Below are 22,446 nucleotides of genomic sequence, written 5' to 3'. Positions count from 1 at the left end.
TCAATATTGAGTGTTTTAAACTAAATCCTCAGTCCGAATCAATCTCCATCTACAGTTTCTCCGGTTATATGGATGTACGTATTGAACGGCTTTCATATCAGGTTTAATGCTTTTAATCAGTTTATTAGCGTAGAATGTTACATTCGACCTTGAGAGTAGTCATAAAGTATCAAGACCTTTTTATACCGAAGTAAACCAAAGAGATTTTCTTGCATTATTGTAAGTTAGGAAATTGATTTCGATTTTTTAAATGAAAATATCTGAGTTAAATTGACAAAAAATATCACTTTTGTTCTCGATGTGTCGCTGATTCAATATGCTGATTGATTTTTCCACGATAGTTATTCTTCAGACTTTGTGAGTAGGTATTCCATATTATATTTTAAAAAGCTTTAACCAGCTCTGGGTTAAATGATTTAGCATACAATGAAATATCAGTTAACCCATTGACAGTAGGACGGGCAAAAGGTCAAGTCACTCCCACGGAGTCCCACCTTTCAAGACTAAACTCTTACATAGTTTTTCCTAAAACCTTAGTATACTTTTGGTCAAACAATTAGTTGTTTTCGACAATTTTTAGAAGACAACCTTGTATGCAGTCATTTTCAACGTGTTTTTTTTCAAACTTTTTTTTATTTGAAGACAACATCTTCGAATGATCATTATATCAATTACAAAAATATGTCCATTGTCTTTTGGTAAAACTCTGGAGTATGCATATAATAGTTTTGTGTCATGAATCGATATACTGTATTTTTTTTCATTATATATATTTTGTTTCAGGAGGAATTCTTATTGGTGGCACCATAAATCTGGTTTATATATTTAAAAGAAGATATGGTATGAGTGCCAATGAGACAATTCTATATTCAAGTCTCAATTTGTAAAAGTAAACCGTTATATTTCATTATAAGTATGGCCTTCATCATATACCATTGGCTCACACCGAACAGCAAGCTATAGAGGACCATAACAATTACTAGTGTAAAACCATTCAAACAGCAAATTACCAATGACCAAAATATCATAAATCTTAACAAATAGCATTTGCATTGTGAACATACTTTTTTATTTTCATATCAGACCAGCACGTCAAAGTCAGTTGTTATTGTGTCTGAACAATACTTTATGTCAGGAAACAACAGTACAGCTTTCTCATCGGCAATTTATTATATGTAGACAAGTTTCATTATACATTCTTTTATCATTCGGACCATCTTTGCTTTTTTTGTTTCAACAATCACAATTCTGACATTAAAACGTCTCGTGGAAAGATATTTTGAGAGAAGTAAGTCGTAAATCATATTTTTGTAATTACCTTAGCAAGAATAAAATAATAGCAGATGTCCTTTGCCTATCTCGTTTATATACTATATGTTTTTTGTTGTCGACTTTGGAATTGCCTGACCGTTGTACTAAAAAAATGAAACTACAATGAATATGATTTAATCATTGTGCAATGCATGTTTATAAACGCATTGTAATGTGCCAATAATGGCTAAAATCGAGTAGTGTAATGTATTTATTTTTATATTGTTATTTTTTATCCATTGCTCCAGACATTATTTGAAATTGGCAGAGGATTTACTTCATAATGGGTTAAAAAGCAAGTGTTTACCGAATTCGGTAACATACAATTCAGTGTTTGAATGGAACCGGATAAATTGTGCCTTAACATGTAAAAATGATTTGATATAATTTCTAATAGTTTTGGAAATGGCATTATTGATTCATCTTTTGGTTTGACAACCGTATATTTTTAAATACTTAGCAATGGTTTGGGGGTTGTTGTTTATTTTTTTGCTTAGTCATTTGATAGATATACTTTATATTTCTTTTCATTTTAGTGTTCCAGCTAGGACATGTATTGTCTTGAATGTGTGTTAACCTTGAGCATAATAACATGTTTCTCATTTAAACCAATACACTATTCAACGTATTCTGATGATATTGTTTAAAGTGTTATTTACTTGTCATAACTTTATTCATTTTTTTCTATCGTATTTCTTTATTTGTGTATATGTGATTCGGTGCTTGTTATTGCGCCAGTTACTCAGGAAGAAAACTCATATATTCTTAACTTTTCCATAATATTTAACCTGTTAAACAGCGAAAATGTAGTTTATTTTTTTTTTGGCGCAAATGAAATATAACCTTGTGGCGCAGCTGAAAGATTGATTTTGGAACAATAACGCGACATGCAATGCACCTGTGATATGATTAAAGAAAAGTGTTTATACTACTTTATGCTAATGACACCGTCATTATGTCAGAGAATAAAGACGATCTTCAAAACCAATTACATATATTTAGTGAATACTGTGATATTTGGAAATTAAAAGTTATAAATGTAGTACTTTTAGAATATCTTACTGTATTTGTTTACTTTAACTATTGTATTTGTATTTATATTGTATGTTTCTCTGAAAACTTGTACGTAGATTTAAGAGAATAAAGTATCTATCTATCTGTTCTTTAATTGCCAGTTAAAGTTGTATGACCAAGAGACTATGTGTCTATCTACGTATATCTAGAATTGTATACGTTGACTGTGCTGACGTTTAAAAGTGAAACTACTATTACACGACGTACTTTTCAATGCCATGTTGTATTTTCATAACAAGTTTAAGTAAATATCAGATTAAATAAATTTCTTTGAGAAGCGATGTCTTTTTTAATTCTAATCCTTTAAAATTTAATTACGTAACTGGAATATGTAAATAATTTATTTATTGTAACTAATAATAGAATTAAATTAATTTAGAGTATTGATTAGGAAATTACGCAATGTTTTGTTAAGAAATATAAATATCAAAAAGCACTTGAACCTATATTAAAACATGGAATAAAAAACATATTGATAGTCTCAAGATTACTATATATGACGGTCTTAAAAATGACAAAGAAATCCAAGGCAATCGTAATTTGATACCGATGTGTCAATACACCTTATCGCTATGTTGTCCAATCCTGGAAAAACAGAGACATAGATAACTTCCTGTTTGGGTATTAAAAAAAAGGTTCATCAGTAACGATCTGAGGGCTGAAAACACAAAGAAAGTGAACATATAAAAAATTTAATAAATAATCATAATGATTTCGTTTTTAACATAAAATACAATAACAAAAATACTTGGTCTGAAGGGATAACGATGGTTTAATATGCCTCTTTTAAAAGTTTTATGATTAACACATTTTTTTAACAGGACCCACGATAGCTTCAACTGGATGAATATGTTTGTGATTTCAGAATTTATCCGGATTGATATAGCGATAAGGTATACTAGTATTGAACTGTTGAAGGAAACACTTACTGCATGATTGAGAGTACAACATAACGTTACTGAAAGTATTGCACTGACTATAAGTAACTGAAAGTTTCTCCTTTACTGCATAACTTTAAGTTACTGAGAATATCCCCGTTGCCAAATGACCGTGAGTAATACCGATGTTACATAGAATGACTGTAAATAAAGGCAACAATAGTAAGTGCCATCAATGTCGAATGACTCCAAGTAACTTTATCATTTACTTGGGGATTAAAAGTTACTGAGGTTGCTGTACTGTCAGTCAGCCAACGTTTTTACACGTGTGGAATACTATCAGGCACACGAAAGAACCATAACTCCCGATGACTTAGTTGAAGTCCAGAACGGTATTTCGTTTTACGGGTGACTTAAAATTTTAAACAGTATCAAAAGTGCTGAAGTGTATACTTTAAGGTAGTCAACCATTGGGGTTAACTGTTACACCTAAATGAAATCGTCACTGATTTCAAAATATAACCCCTATAAGCCGTTAGTAAAATTGTGCCTACCCTTTTAATGTTTGTTGTGTTTATCTTTTGTATAGTTATCTGAATTAGAATTTACTTTCTTTATAATTACTGAAATTAATTGATGAGGTATATCGAATAACAAGTCACGTGCCACTGCTGTCCAATAGTGATAAGTTTATCTCAGTTACACTGCAACCAATCAAACAAGAAAAATCACTATCACAATGTGAATGATAAGCATTTCCTGTTTTTTAACAGATGTCCAATTGTTAACTGATAATCTGGTTCTTGAATTGTTAAAATTTATTAATGGAATTTCACTGAAATTATCTTAGATTATTACGTCAAAGTAACGATTAATGTCATGTTTGATGAACGAGCAGACGTAAAACACAATAAGGGGTAGACGTTTGTCGTTATAGATAACAATATTTCCATTTCCATACAATAGATATGCATGTCAACATGTCTGCCGCGTTCATAATAAATCATTGATAAATACAACAAATTTTAAAGTTGTCAATCAACACCATTGGAAAACATTGTATTCAATTAAAACATGGTGGACATGATATGATACCTTTCAGTATTCGTCAAGCTGAAGAACAGCAATGCGCTGCTGTGTTTTTCTTATTTTGTTACTTCTCTTGTTCTTTTAGAGTAAACATAAGAAACTAAAAATGTTTCAAAAAGATAAAAACCCGACCAAAGAGCAAAAGCATTCCAAGACCAGCAAGAAAATCCATCACCCGAAGGATGGCTTCAGCTGACACATAGACAATATTTATCAAGTTTAGCGAAAATGAACGTTAGATTCAGACTACTAACAGGATATTATCCTAGCCTAGCATTGCAGAATGATCTCTGTTTTGGGTTTATTCTGTTTCATCAGGGTATTTCTATGTTTAGATGTTTGTTAAATGAGTGGACTATTTTTTAACATCATAAACTATGTTTGCCCCTTATTTCTTGATAATTCTTTTTTTAAATCTTGATAAACCTTGCAAAAGGCTTCTAATATTTTTATATTATTTTTAACAATCTCAAGTGGCTGCTCGATAGATAGCAACATTGCTATTGTGGTAGAATTTATGCCTTCCAGTATATGATATATACTGAAAAGTACAAGTATAAATGCTGGGTTTTAAATATTTTTCTGTACTCTACTATCAATATCTAGTTCAGCAACTAGTTAATTGAATGCCTTTGTTGTCATTTTCTAGGGTAAATGCGGTATGTTCTTATAGTACATTTACATATTATATATTTGTCGGTTAGTTGACTAAGTTATCTGTAGATTATTCTAAAATGTCGAAGTTTGTGTGATTTCCATTTTTAAAGACTGCTGTTACATTCTAAGTGTACAGAAGGTTGCTATGAGAATCATATTCATCATTACATTAGCATGTTTCATTACGTTGAAACATTTTCGCAGAATGAAGAGCAATCTTGATTTTTATTTGAACTTTTGAAACACTTTTTACTTTAAAAAGGCATACACCTAAATAATTCGATGACACAGTTGCTAATAGAAGACATATGTATTTGTATAGAAAATTTCCAAAATCAATACGTTCACCAAGGCTCTGTAATTTCCAATTACATCTTTGAAGCATTAGTGAGTTTTGCTTTTTCATTAAAGCGAGGAAATTGACAAGAAAATGACAGATACAATAGATTTATGTAATCAATCCACACTCTGTATACTTTTTAATGAATATGATCAAGATGTTCATTTTTCAGTCCACTTTGACTTTTATAAATGTATATAACCTAGATTGATAAATATGGTGAATTATTTACACGTGTAAGCATAGATTAAATGTCATTTTAATCTGTAAAATTAATTGAATACGTGTTTCCCTTTTTTATTTTTTGGTTACTAACATTAGTTTTTTATTTGTATTTTCGTTTATTTGTTTTGGGGAATTCATTTTCTTTCTTCTTCTTCTTTCTTTTCTTTTATTTTAGGGGGGGGGGGATTAGAGAGAGAGGGTGTAAAAAAGATTTAACTCCCCTATCTTTGATTTCAAGCTTAGCATCAACTTTTGTTATAAAGTGAATCATATATCAATGTACCGAAACTGTTATACATTCTCAGTGCACGCAGTACAGCGACTTTGTGGTCATAAACATATGGCGTACAATTATCGTACTTAGACTCAGTATTCAACTAATCAAAATACTAGTACTGAATTTGCTGTTTCGAGCACAATTTTTGTACTCCGAGTACTGAGTACAGGTTTATGACTTAGAAAAACAGTCTATTTAGCACATTTTTTTTTGATTTTAGGTCCTGAATTCTCATCAACTTTGAACTTGTTTGGCTTATAACTATTTTGATCTGAGCGTCACTGATGAGTCTTGTGTAGACGAAACGCGAGTCTGGTGTATTAAATTAGAATCCTGGTACATTTGACAACTATTGGACACAAGAGTTTTTCTATTGTTTTTTTTTTTCATTTTTTACCTTTATATTTTATCTTAAACTAAACTCAGGCTTTACTGGGAAAGTGTACACTAGTAAGACATTTGCCTTTTTTAGATTAACTTTTTCTGGCGCCTTTATTAGATTTATTTGTATGTTTGTACGAATTTTTAGTCAGTTGTGTTGTATGTCTGTAACGTATGTTTAAATCGTTTTGATCACTGTTATTGTCACATTAACCTTTTTTTATCGCTATTTTGTGCATTTTGCCTTTGATCTCATTTTGTGATAATTTTCATATCATGCTTCTCGCTTGAGATGGAAAAATTATCGCGAGAAACTAAGGAGGCCACGTAACGTTGCAAACGAAATTGACATTGAAATTGACAACGTCGTCATAGGTAAAATAGCAATAAACAGATTATCATTGGTCATCTCAACTCGATTGCTTTTCTCACTTTCGCTGTACCAGCTCAAGCGAGAAAACCAATCTCGTTGAGATAATCAACGATAATCTATAAATGTTTATTTGCGTTGCACACCCAATGTTGTCAATAATATGAGGTAGCATTACCTGTAAATGGGGACGAAGTCTGTTTATGAATTATTTTTTCTAAATTAAATATTTGTTGAAACAAAGAAACGGAAATACCGTAACATTTCCGATTTTGGTTCTGTTGTTAGGGATTTAAGTGGTGACGTTATTTAACTATGACGTCATATGCAATGTAAACAAAGAAATGCTATCATCAGGTAACGTTTTTTTCAAATCAAGGAATTATTAAAAATGAAATTGATATTGCATTCCTTCCTATTTATACTAGACTGATAAATCAATATTTTACTCAAAGATTCATACAACTCGAAACCGGAAAAAGGAAGTACGTTGTAGATTTCTGCGCAGGTCCGGGATTTCAAAACATGACATAAAAAAAATTGAACGATTTTGAGTTCATTAGTACAATGAAAAATTCGGGAAATTTTCCCGATTTTTTTTTATTGAATTTTCTACTGTTATTGGAGACTTCGTCCCCATATAACAAAGCTATAAACAACTGTTATACAATGGGAAGTTTGGCTGGCTATAAAAATAGATTAAAGAAACAATTTTCTTGAAAATGACTGTAACTAGTCAGATATATGACAGTTGTAAATAATAGCTTTGAAGGCCGTACGGTGACCTGTAGTTGTTAATGTCTGTGTCATTTTGGTCTTTTGTAGATAGCCGTCTCATTGGAAATCATACCATATCTTCTTTTTTTTATAGTATATTCCTAAATTGTATAATTTTTTCTATTGCAGTTACAAAGTATGTATTCCGTGCTGTGTTAAGATCGTGACAATTTGAACTATTCGTAATGTGTACAGAAGGTAAAATAACAAAAATACCGGACTGCAAAAGAATTTTAAAACCGAACTCCTCTTGAAATGGCAAAATTAAGAGCTCAAACAATCGAAACAAATGAAAAACAACTTATATACTAAATAGTCCTGACTCGGACAGGTATTTTCTTATGTAAAATTGAGGATTAAATCTGGTTTTATAGCTAGCTTAACTCCTCACATGTATGACAGTTGCATTGATTCCTATTATATTAACAATGTGTTAACAAGACAAATAGACATTAGAGGTATGAGCTCACAATTTTCTAGTGATATTGCATTCATACTTTAGTGAACTTCTTCAAGGTGTGGTACACCATATACTCTCTTTCGATCAATTTGTTTATGAAATAAATATGCTTTCCAACATTATATTCACCTTTGCTATTTGATTTGTTTTCATGTTATTTTATTAGACATATACAGTATCTTTATATGAACTGTGGTTGTCTAAAATATGTGTATTGCTTGTTTGAACAGACAGAATGTCGGGAAATATATGATACTGCTTGTTAGATTGTTTCAACAGATACATAGAGATTAATACATGGCCTTTGCCATATATGGGTTATCAGCCCGGGTGGGAAATCATGGCTTGTGTACTTCCGCTCATTACACATATGCAAAAGCTACCATATCAATGCTTAGTTTATGATAAAAATTATTATTTGATATCATACTGTAATTTAATTCTGCAATCTACAAATGACAAGTGATCGACAGTTAGCATAGAATTTCGCTCAAATTGGCGATAGGGGACATCTTGAACTTGCAGTGAGGTGAGAGTTCTCACACTGGGACTTGAAATGAATTACAGAAATAAAAGATATGTTCTTTTGAGTTAATTTCATGAATAAATACACTATACCATCCATTTTCTTTTCATAGAAATTATTTTTGACGTACAACCAATGATTGTTTGAGATTGCATTATCATAGGTTTCAGAACGAGCGTAATAATTGATTTCAGAAAGAGCGAGATTTGCATATTACTTGATATCAAGTATAGTTATTGAATTTTATTATGATAATAAACGAGCATATGCCTAGTTTATCACTACTATTCAAATGAATATATGTTTTTATTTAGACTTGTCCCTGTTTTGACAGTTAATATCTATTTAAACCCGTGCTTAGGAATGATGAACTTAATTCATAGAGGAGGGGGGGTGCATAAAAATTTCAATAAAAAAAAATGACAAAAAGAAGGTTAAAGCTGTAAACATGTCGGTTGCAGACAATGTTCAAGGATTTCTCCGAACAGACATTGCTTTAACCTTGTTATATAAAGGATAGCTGAATTCATTCTATTATATATGTCAGATCAAGTTGGGAATTTTTACATCAGAATTTACTCTGTAAACACTGATTGGTATTTCTTTGTATGAGAAAAAAACATTGTTATAAAAATAATTATTAACGAATTTAGCAAACACATTTATTGATATATTCCTATACTATCAAAGCAGGAAAACTTATTTATTCATCGACTAACTACATGCCTATTCTGTTTCGAGGATTATCCGAGGCATTGGAAGAATTGAATTTATTTGACTTTATAGAAATAGCAATGAAAGAAAAGCCTCCTTCAACGTCTTTCACAGAACTGTCCTAGATTTCAACCAAGAAAAGGAGATTATTCTCTGGATGATATTTTATCCAAACTTTTTGTTTTAATCCGATTTTTTAATAGTTTTTTTCAAAGGAATATTTTTGAAATGTGTTCACTTTCTAAATGTTCAGAAACGACATTTGTTCTTATAGCTCGCTAATTTTGATTCTGTATGTACCTTATTCTTGAATGTTGAGATTTCTGCATCAAATGATAGTTTGCCTTCAATGAATCAGTACTGTGTTTCAAATGTTTTTGATATTTATACATTATTTTAAAAAAGATATATATAAAACCGCCTAAAATGTTTAGTTTTCGGAAACTTTAGGAAGTGATTTATCATCATCCCATCAACCAATATATAGGTCCTTAAGCTGCTAAAACTTGTAGCATTATATTTCGTAATAAAACGTTCGGAGCATTATATTGATGATTATGATCATCTGTAATGAGATTATTGACTGATGGTTTAAAATTCCTGTTTTGAAACTTAGGTCTACATTTTGAAAATTACGAAAATCTCAACAACAGTACTAGTACATGTATATTTATAATTGTCTGCGTAATAAATAAATCTAGCTAATCGTACACTGTTTCAAAAAAGTGAAACATTAATTCAATAAAAGAGATATGTTTTGTAGCTTTTCAGTTATGAATTCTAAATATTTTACCAACAGATATTATAATTAAAACTTATTGAATATCTAGCTTCTGAAAACTTTAACTGGTTGAAGTCATATTCATGAAAACCAATTCAACAGTCCTATAATCATTTGAACATTTATTTACAACAAAAGTTATGTTGCAGGATTTTTCTATTAGACCAGTTAACGTTGTTGTTGGTCAGGTAATTTTCACTTACTAGTCCAAAAGGTCAAAAAATTACATATCTTTTTTTTTTAAATCCATATAACATAAAATATAACGTTTAACTTAAGAGAGTTATGGAACTGATTAATATAGGTTCATTTGAGAGATATCTTCAAGAATAGGACTAAGGTGGTTACTTTGAGCATATTATGTGACTATTTTGAGCTTAAAAATGCAGATACAAATTACCTTTAAGCAAGCAAATACCTAGTCAGCTTTAAAAGTTAACTTGTTATACAGTAAGTTATGTGGTTCATAGACGAAAACAGCTCATCTGCAAATAAGAGAGGGCATGTACCATATAACTGTATTTTTGAATCTATGAATTTGTGTTACCCCTTTGGTATCAGCCACCTCTTTTATGGTTGTAAGTATACTAATATCTTTGTTATTTCCTTTGACAGTGAAACTAGTATTCTAATGCAATTATTTTGTAACAATTGTTCTGATTGGATGACAGCAAGCGTAAAATTCTCTATCTCCTTGTCTGTAACTAAGGAAGCCGACATTTTGAATTTCGGAATGTATTGACATGTTATTTCTATAATAATAAACAAAAACTCACTTGTTGTGCCTACAAATCTTCGTTTTATCAAATTTTATTACATTCTGAAGCGGCACAGAAGCCTTAAAACGCCCGGTGTATATGTTTGACCCCGGAAGCATACCTATGACGTCACCTAGTATATGGACCAAAGAAGATAACATCTTTTCGCGGAATTTTCTTTAATGAAGATTTTATACTGAAATAATGATTGAAATTTAATTATAAGCTTGTTTTGCATTAGAATAGAGATAACTGTATTGTATTTGAAGCTTTTCGGACGTCCATCGGTAGTTTTACTGTCGCAAATACCCGTTTACCTGTCTCCGCTCCTCGTCGCCAGGTAAACTAAATTTGAGACAGTAAAACTACCAATGGACGTCCTTAAAGTTTCAAATACAATACAGTTATCTCTTAATTACTCTGCACATATATTTTATTTGTGTGCAAGCATGTCTTAGTAAAATCAGAGACATGTAATGTCTCTGGTAAAAGTAAGAACGAATCTGAATAAAATAATCTAATGATCATGTATCAACCAAAGTTAAAATAAAATCAACTACAGGTCCATTTTCGTAGGTCTTTATCCACGAGCAAAAACAAGCAACTCAAACAGACATTAAAAGTTAATGTGACCATAAATTGGATCCAGCAGCCAAAACTTTGAAAACATAAATCACATACATACAACAAAACTAACCAAACAATTCAAACAAACATACAAATAAATCTAACAAAGACGCACACAAAAAGTTACAAATATACATCGACAACAAAGATATTACGTATTGGTCACATAAGTCATGTGAAAATAAAGGGTTTGTTACACCTTCGGGATATTGTCAACTTTACCATTCACAATTCTTTAATTTTTGTATTTCCTTGTAAGCAAAAACAATATATATACATGACTGAATTATTTTTCAGGTAAAATGTACTCTTTAACGGGAAACTGAATCAATACCCGATTTATTTGAGATATGTTACAATACAATTTTTTATTCTATCAGTTATATGATCTGGTAATTGTATTCGGCAATTTAAATTCGGATAAGTTTATATTACATCAAATTTCAAGTGTTTGAGGCATACATTTCATATGTCGATAATTAGCTTGATTGTGATATATAATTAATTTAATGAAAATACCTAGTTTAATAACCTATTATTGACTTACAGCAATGATTAATTAAAGTTAGGAAACGAATAGGTGCAAGTTTAGGTATCTTCCGTACATTTAACTGTCAAAAAAGTGAGTTCTGTGAAGTTTAACAACCGTGAGTAAATCTTGATGGATCAGGCTTTTATCTGCTTTGTACCCTAGGTGCCAAGGCATCTAATATTTTCGATCTGTTGGTATTGTTATGTTTATCTCTTCTGCAATTTAAATAAGCTATAATTGTCCTGACTCACATCGAAAAAAAAGCATTATACAAATATAAACATCAAAAACCGCCGATGTCTCCTTGTACCTTTTTATATTTCAGTTTTATCTGAGGCATTGATATCTAAAATTGTATTCCAACTTTTTCCAACTTTCAGAATAAAGATAATACAGTAAAAGACTACATTTGTAAGTTTACAATATTAGGTTATTCAATTGTTTATAAACCAGTGCTGATTAATGCAAAATAAGTACTTTTTAAAGTGTTAAATTAAATGCAACAGTAGTTAACCAATGTCTAAACTACACGAATCTATTTAGAAAAGATACACCTCAAGGTAAAAACAACACGTGCGAATCGCAACAGCTCCCAAGAGGAGCGATGCGGGTACGTAGATAGTTTAAATAAAGGCAACAATGGGATACCCCTGATCATGATAAACCGGAAACAGATTCGTATTTTAAAAAATAATAAAACCGAGGGAAAAACATAAATTTTAAGAGGAACACAACGGAACAACAGAAACATTGAATTGATACAAAAACAAAAGCCAAAGTACATAGAAACGGACTATTTGATAACAATTTCCATCTTTGGTTGTCCTTTTGATGAAGTCTTGTCTAAAATAAGCACAAATTGATGATATACTATAACGATTCCATGTATTTGTATATGTATTTTTATCCTTGTTTGTAATTTAGATACACGTTTTAGCATTTAAAAAAATAATAGGCATTTTGATCAAACCTGTTAATAAGAAATTTAATTCTTCTTTTAACAATAGACCAAAAACCGAATAAGTTTTAGAAAAATGTAGCACTTAATTAGAGCTCTTTGAATTGTTAGTCGTTTGTAAAAAATCAATTAATTCAGGAGTTTTATATAATAAAACCAAGAATATCATATAGAAATTCATACTGTAGGTGTTTAGTGTGAAGGGCGAATATTTCGAAAATCGAGAAGTTGCTCACATACGTATACCATCCCTGTTCAGTTGTTGTAAAGTTGCATTTGAAATAAAGTACTTAACCTAGATGCGACCCTATACTATTTTTATTTGTAGTTCAACTTAATTAAAACAGGTAACTATACACCCTGCGCCACATCAACACTGGCGTTATGAAAACAAGGTTGTATATTTGTCAATTAGACAACTTTTCGAAGGACGTGGATGTAAGAAAGGTTTGTACCAACAATAAAACAACAATGTAATAATAAAGGAATTGTTTTCGATTTAAATATAACCGCCGTTCTTTTATGCATTTTTTGTACGATGATTTAAAAAGATAACTTTAATTAATAAAAATTGAAATTTTCGATAAGCTGTATTTTGAGTTTCTATCTCTATATTGATTTCCTGTTTGTCTTCAGCAATACACATTTCTGTTACATGTGTACGAGTATCCAATCAAGGGAATTGTAAAGTGTCGGTTATATCACCAAACAAAGACAAGGCTTATGTTTTAGCATGTTTACGCATCCTTGGCTTTCACATGTTGAATTTTGACCGTTTCTGATTAGAGTAAACAAATAAATTAGTTTCCAACGCTCAAAATTCATAAAGTGTTTTTTCATCTACAGGCGAAAATGACATTCATAATTTGTATCAGTTTTTTAAAACTTATATTAATTATTAAGCTAATATTTAAAAAGAAACCATTATGAAACTTATCAGAATGACGAAATAGTTGAAGAACAAAGAACTTCTGTAATATATGGCGACTCTTGAATAGCTTTTTTTTATAAAATTATAATCTTTTTATTTTGGCGCTGCAATTTTGTGCAATTATTCTTATATAAATTGATAATGGAAATAGATCCGGTTTATACAAGAATAATCTGATACCAAATTATATAATCTAGTTTACGATATGCCTGAAGGAAAGTACAATTCTCTCAACATATTGATGAAGCCATAATTGTTCAACAGACGTATATACCATAGCATTTTATTTTCAAAATAATAAATATTTAAACTATTTTTTAGTTTTATTATCCAGCTAGTAGGACAAAAGTACAGTGCAGTTCATGAAAAAAAGTCATTCAAAATATCAGTATGATACAAAAAGGTTCTTTGTGTAACTACGTACTGATGGGATATATTTTATACAGTGAAACCAGATGTAAGTCTTGCATATTGAACAAATGAGTGGAAAGTTTAGTCTTTTATATATTGGCAAATCAGAGACTTGACAATCAACAGTTGTTCACCTAATTTTCCCAATATAACTAAACTATAAACAAATGTCATAGAAGTGGGAGTGTTGCTAGCTCTAAAACCAATAATAACTTCCATCTTTATTTTGCGCAAAATCAGGAATATGGCAGTCTTCTCTTTTTCACTTCTCTAATTGGTTGACAGTGCTTTATTTTATCAGATTTTATCGACTTTGTTTGTTATTTCATCATAATTCCCATTTCAATATTTATCCTGGTTTTCGAATGATTTTGATATAAGAATTTTTTTTAACTATCAATTACGTATACATTATTAAAATATTGAAATATCATTATTGAATTGGAATTATAAACCTCTGCTAGATTATCTATTTATCACTGTATTGGCAAATAGTTATCAAAGATACCAGGCTATATAATTTAGTAAATTGATACGCCGCGTTTTGTCTTCATACCATAAGACTCATTAGTGACGATCAGATCAAAATAGTTAGAAAGCCAAACAAGTATAAAGTTGAAGAACATTCAGGACGCAAAAAATTGTAAATAACCATAAAAAAAGTTTAACATGTCCACAAAAATTCTAATACGGTAACTGTATAAGGTTAAAGTATCTATAACGTAAATGTAGATTGTGATTGTTGGGTATCAAAAACCAAACAAATGTACCAAAAACTACAAAGATTAAATTCTATGAAAGAGAGATCATATTGTCATTTACGCAATCCTATATCCCTCTACCCAACAATCTATATATGAAACTGTGAAACGTTATAATACGATATTTTGAAACGTGTTAATGCATTTGCCAACACATTGAATCATTAATTATATGTTAGAAGAAGAATATCATACAATCCAATATAAATCGATGTATACCATTTAAAACAACAAATTAAACTCTAACTTACCTTTTCTGAATTCCAATGAAAATCTAAATCCCTCTAATAATCAAATCACAACATTACTGTTTTTATAACTCTGATTATACAAACGACACAATTCAAACTTGTTTTCATATAGTAATTATTAAATTCAACGGAGGTTGATGAAATCGAAATCAAATATGGAAATATGGAATACAAAGATTCAGAGGTTAAATCTGGCACGTGACATAAACAATCATTTAGGTCGATTTGTAGACAAAACTTGAATTTTTATACATTCGTCTAAATGGCATTGGAAAACTCAAATAAATCAAGGATATAATAATATGTGCATTATCAATATTTATACTGTAGGTAATTCAATCATGGCTCCTCTTACCAGAAATGCATGCAGTAGACGTTTAAAGTTTGAGGGGATTCAAACTTTGCTTGGAATAATGAATGGCTTTTTGAAAGTGTTGAATAAAAAAAGGTTTAGTTGATATCATACATAATAAGAATATTCAGTTGCAGACATCGTCCCGCCCAATACCAAGAAAGTATATGCAAGTCACATTTAACTTTGTATTTGTTTGGTTTATAACAAGTTTGATATGAGCGTCACTGATGAGTCTTATGTAGACGAAACGCGCGTCTGGCGTACTAAATTATCATCCTGGTACCTTTGATAACTTTTAATTTTGCCGAGTACTCTAATGACGATATGTGATGTATAATGATATAATCATCACCCTTTAAACTTGTTGCACGCTTAAAAAAGCGCACAAATCTCCTCAAGATTTCTCCAAATACAGCTTGAGTAATGAAGGGATCCAAGTTACAAAGTTAAAGCCAACCCATTGAAAGGTGTATAGACGCCACCACAAGTCGGTTGACATTTGTAGAATACATTGTTACAGTCTTACAGATGATCATAGATACCAAAACTTCGTGCTCTTATCCCTGTTTGACTTTCGAATATTACATTCAGACTCATTATCAGGTATTGACTGGCACGAGCAACAAGACGGTGTAAAATGTGGTACAGAAACTGTGTATTCATATGAATTGCTTTTCTGGTTTCACCAGCAGTTTCATATGTTATATAAATTCTTGAATGTACGTAAAAGATGAGGCAGGTTAAAATATATCTGCCAATACCAATTATATGTTTTACTATCCCTTTGGCATCTTTCGTACCTCTTTTTTTATACTGTTAGATTTTTTTTAACATACGGTAATAAAATTGAGAATTGAAATATGGAATGTGCCAAACAGACAAGCAACGACTTCCAATCTAGATATAAATATAATTATCAACCAGAGTTCTATACAAGTCCCAGGTATGAGAACTTGTGGAAAAATTCAAAAGAAAGTGTCAAAATATTTAGGCTGAAAAAATAAATAAACAGAAATTAAATATGGAAGACAGCAACAGTAAAACAATCAAATTATAGGCTCCCATTTTAAGACCTGCGCATACATATGTGACGGTGTTAAATATATTAGATATTGTATAGATGGTTTGAATTTTTAAAACAAAAGTTGCTTATATTATAAAGGGTGATAAATATCGTTCAAAACAAATGGACAATTTCACTTTTTTATTTAAAAACAAAGGTTAATCATTCATTGACCTGAACATCGGAATAGATTAGATTAATTATAAAGTCCGTTATGAACTTAAAGTGTGAACAGCGTTTCCATAAGAAAATGATTTTACCAAGTTAATGCTATTTACATGTTGCTATAATGGATCATGTTAATCAAAAGTGTCTACATAAGAAAATACCTGTACCAAATCAGGAATGTGACAGCTGTAGTCCATACGTTTGACATGTTTGAGCTTTTGATTTTGCTATTTGATTAGGGACTACCCTTTTTTAATTTTCCTCAGAGTTCAGTATTTTAGTGATTTTACTTTTTTTCTAAGTTCAGTTGACAATACATGTGCATCCGGTGTTGTTGGTTCTTGTTTATTTCTTACATTTGGAGTCTATAATTATAACTTGCTTCATTTTAATTAACAACACATATATTACAACCCACGTTTGAGCCTTTATAATTAATTCTTTTTGCCGCATGTGTAGCATTTTCGAAAATTAACTGATATGTTACTTTGCTAATAAAATCTGAAAACTGAAGCTTGTAAACATTTAATGCTACCTAACTTATCTGCTCAAAATTAGAATAAACAATTCAATGACGATACGTAATTAATCTTTTCAATTATATTTAATCGCTTTTAATTTTCTTTTATTAGTAGTATATTGGTTGTTAATGAAGAATTGAATTGCTGACAGCTCAATTAACAGTATAAATAATTTCTACAAATTGTATAACATAGTATTATATGAAATCAATTGACCATCCCTGAAGTCTTTTATACCAGAGAATTTTGTTTGAAATACATTTCTGATTATTTAGTTTAATATCAAACAGTCCGTTGATTATGACAATTCTACTATTTTTCTCAATTGCATGAGAGCGTTTGTAATTGATTAGTAAACATTTCAATATCTTTTCACTAATCAATATTGCTAACATTTGTGAAAAATACATTGAAGCATATGTAAAATGAAAAGATCCCGTGGCTTTTTCTTAAAGACTATTGAGGCCTTACCATATTGTCATTTTACTCAATAGGAGTTTTATCTGTCAGTGTCAAGCATTGAAAGATATATTGAGACAATGCCTTTGTCTTTTACTCTCCGATAGTATAATATATCAATAACTATATGTTGACGACTATCATTTTACTCAATGGGAGTTTTATCTGTCAGTGTCAAGCATTGACAGTTCTATTGGGACAATGCCTTTGTAATTTTACTCTCTGTAGTATTATCTACCAATAACCATATGTTGACGACGTTCATTTTACTCAAAGGGAGTTTTATCTGTCAGTGTCAAGCACTGAAAGTTCTATTGGGACAATGTCTTCGTAATTTTACTCATTGTAGTATTGTCTACCAATAACCATATGTTGACGACTTTCATTTTACTCAATGGGAGTTTTATCTGTCAGTGTCAAGCATTGAAAGTTCTATTAAAACAATGCCTTTGTAATTTTACTCTCTGTAGTATTATCTACCAATAACCATATGTTGACGACTTTCATTTTACTCAAAGGGAGTTTTATCTGTCAGTCTCATTAAAACATCAAATGCGACAATACTTTATTTTTAATGTCGTTCTTATTCTAGTCACTGATAGAATTGTCGGTCGATCTTTAGCATTAAAATTATTTCAATGTTTAAGAATTGATGATAGTCATTACATATAAACTATTAGACATGTTACGAAAAGGTATATTCACGACGCTGAGGTTGACAATTTACACTTTAAATGTGGGGACTGTGTCACAACACTAAAGAGATTACCTGTGTATACTTTGTATTTTATTTAAAAACTGCATTGATCCTTTCGCAGGCAGTTCCGTATGGAACGAATATTCAATTACATTTATACGATTAGAAATAAAATACTTTCCTCTATACTTTTAAGTAACTATAATAAAACTGCAAAAAAAATATGTGTGGGGGGAGGGGGCGTTCATGTTAATGCAATAGATGTGCGGTACAACGGAGATACGGGGTACATACGTGTGTGAATTCTTTGGCGAGCCATTGTCTTGAAAATAGTCTTAAGTATTTTAATCTGGTGTATACCTTCTCGTGAATATATATGTAACGATCATTTTTATATAGTTTTAAAAAAAACACAACAGTGTATGTATTTTGATCCAGTTGTTTACCACCTAAATTGTTATCTAACGGGGTCTGTTTTAAACAACTAAAACACGATTTCAATTTGAGGCATGTTGCACTAAATAGAAAATTTCGCCCGGTCATATAGCTTCGAAGGCATTTATTTTCTCTCTTTATTTCCTTCCAACTTTGTTTCAATATCAAAAGTTTCAGCTCATTTTGTATTTTCTGTATAATAGTTTGTGATTGATTGATTGTTGATTGCTTAACGTTCAGCGGCAAATATGTCATGTATGTTTAGAACAAGAAGAGGTTTGTGTAAAATATGACTCGCTACTCGTCGGTTGAACAACCCTGCAGAGTTTCAAAAGCATCGCATAATGTCTTAAGTTTGCATTTATATCTTAAAACCACCTTATGCAGATATTTTGTATTTCATAAATTCCTAAAACATTTGTGGAAATTCGCCAACCGTTTCATAAGAAAATGAGAATATGAAGAAAAAAAAAGTGACACCGATGACCGATGGGTCTTTCCTGCTAGGAGTTTCTCTAAAACAAATATGTTTATTTTTTTTAAATTAAATCTGTTGAATGTGTACCTATTACTACCCTACGGAGGTACCAGTTGTTATTTTCAGGGAGAGGGGGACTAGGATTAAATTTGAAAAAGGCAGGACGGGAGTTTTGAGTTAAGAAAAGGCGGAATGAGTAACTTGGCCAAAAAAACCTAAAATTTAACTTGCTTACTATGTATAATATTATCAATCTAGAATTGAATGAACTTGTATAACCCTCAGCCCCCCCCCCCCCCCACCCCACCTTTTCTAGACCACCCACTCCTACGCACGTACAGTAACACCTTTTATGTCTTATGACAGGTTTTAGCCAGCAATGATATCACAAAAGCAATTGTCGTATAAGATGTTAAATACATAATGATGTTCTAGGAAAATGTAATTTGAACTAATCAAGACGCACAGGATTTAAATTTTACCTATTTTAATCTATAATCAATGTTTTGACACCGTCCCCAAATTTTAAGTCTAATTTGTCAACCTCAGCGTCGAGAATATACCTTTTCGTAACATGTCTATTTCAAAATGATTCTATTTTCTGACAAGTTATCAAAAGATAAATCAGCTTATAAGTTCTTCGGTACTGGTCTTATTTATAACAAACATTTTTAAATTGTCCTTTTATGCATTGAGATATTGTTAAAAAAAATAAGGTTACTAATCCTGCAGGTAAAGGTGATCTGGGATTGATTTGACTATCATTTTGTTTATATAGTTCCTACACTGTTTCAGTATCATTAATAACAAATTGAATATCAATCAGATAAATAGTTTGTAGGTTACGGGCTCAAAGTTTTAAGTTAGAATACAATTAAATTAATATTGGGTTCTCGAAATAAATTCTAGAGTTCGAAAAATAGACAAACGTCAGAGAAATGCTACGCGAAAACTTAAACACACGCACAGTCATATGAAAACAATACAGAATATAAAGTTTGGTTTTATTTTCAACATCAAATTCATTCTTGTTTTAGAATTTAATTCTATCAGCTTATTTATATATACATATTTATATATATATATTGTCATATAAGTACGTCTAAATACGCGACAACACTACGCCAGATCCATGTATTAGATCACCAGTGAAGGTGGTACACATATGCACATCTTTTTAAGTCATTGGTACGACAAAAAATAAATACCTTGTAAAAGTCCCAATTCCTTAATTTTCAAATATTTTCAAAGCTGTCATTTTTTTTAATTTAAAACTTAAAACGATAAAATAAACAAATTTGACATAAAGACAAGTAGTTACTCAACAATAGATTCTGCCTTTCGAACATATATTACCGAATACTTGTCAACTTTATTCCCGGTACTATGTTGTCTAGAATTATAAAATTAAATTTCAATCTAACAACTGACTAAAAGTTTGATTAGATAATTCTATTGATTTTCAGCTCTGATAAATTCTTATTAAATTGACAGTCTTTCTAATTTATACGTAGGTGTAACATTTTCTGGGATTTGAAAATAATTGCAAATATTTTTATTTCAATTCAATCCAACAAAATCTATGAATTTCAACCGTAATAAATTACAAATTTCAAATAATTTTCCACTTTTATACATACTTATAACGAGACACTATAAAATTATATTATAAATCTAATGCAAACCATGTAAATCTCCCAAATTCAATTTTCTTAAACCTTATATTCTATAGAAAAATCTATAATTATGTAAAAATCAGAAAAAAAGTAATTTGAAATTATCTCAAGCTGAAATTTTATCAGTTATGGAAACGTCCCATAATGTGTACAACACCAGTTCAAACGGAACACAATTATGGCAATTGAAATAAGGTTTCCGCTTTCAAAATGAAATAGTCTTTCAATTATAGTGTTATTCTTTTCCCCCATTGTACTACTCCAACATGACTTGTGATGGCCTTTTATTGCATATAAACTATATAATGACAAATTTGACCTGCCTGTACTGATAGAATGTGATCATATTTCTAAAAATGGGGACGGAGTACCGACTCCTGAATTCACAATGAATAACCCTCATTTACAAGAACTCAGAGTTAGCATCCACCAATAAAGGAAAATTGCAAAATTCTTCTCTAAATTGGCAGAGACCTTATAGAGGCACACCACGTCCTTGATCAGCGCATAAGACCACCAAGAACTCCATATGCACAACAGTTGAAGCTTGCTAGGAGAAACTTGCAATATAACAAGCAGCATTTGTCTCTTGAATTAAATGTCAAATTAACCAACATTATATTTTTTGGTGAGACGACCGAAATACCGGCAATGTCTCGAATAACCTTAGTATCCAAGGTCGACATCACATCGGCGACGTCACATTTGCTTTAGTTGTAGTAGCAAGTCAATATATGTAAATAAAATTCAGAGATATATAATATCTACGAACGGGACAAGAAATACTCAAATCTAAATCACTGGGAAAAAACAACTTAAATGAATTAATAGATACCTTTTTCAAAAACAGTAAATGCATTGTTGATACGTATATATACAAATGTGCGACGAAATTGTACTATATATACGACAATTTAAAAGTGCTTAGGACATATTTACACAATTAACTTAGTCAACTGTTCTAATTCTACAATACTATACCATCCTAGTAAATAACTATTATGTATCCAAGAAAGATAATGTCGACTAATTGATTACTTTCACTGTGTCATTCAAATTTTACGTGGTACACTATAATACCATTAATAGCAATGGTCTGTCAATAAAGTACAAACCATTTTCTTATAAATTACCAATTGTAAAAAAATAGATTTAGGGCGGCAGTTTGATAACATGGGGATATGTTCAGCTGTACACATCAAAAGCTTGGTACTTACTGTAAAAAAAAAACCAAGATTATGTCGGGATTAAATTAAAAAGTTGTTTTGTTTAACAATAATAAATTAAAATGTCTGTGCTAAGTTAGGAATATGACAGTTGTTATCCATTCATTTGATGTGTTTGAGTTATTGATTTTCCCATTTGATTTGTGTTTTGAATTTTCCCAGGAGTTTGGTACTTTTGTAATTTTAATTTTTGGTATATGTTGCACAATTATCTGTTGTGTCCAACCTGAAAACATCGCATTTGAAACCCAACGTAACAACGATCTTTTTACAAATCAC

The sequence above is a fragment of the Mytilus trossulus genome, chromosome 6 (assembly GCF_036588685.1).
Source record: "Mytilus trossulus isolate FHL-02 chromosome 6, PNRI_Mtr1.1.1.hap1, whole genome shotgun sequence".
NCBI classification, from domain to species: Eukaryota; Metazoa; Mollusca; class Bivalvia; order Mytilida; family Mytilidae; genus Mytilus; species Mytilus trossulus.
This window is presented reverse-complemented; position numbering follows the sequence as displayed.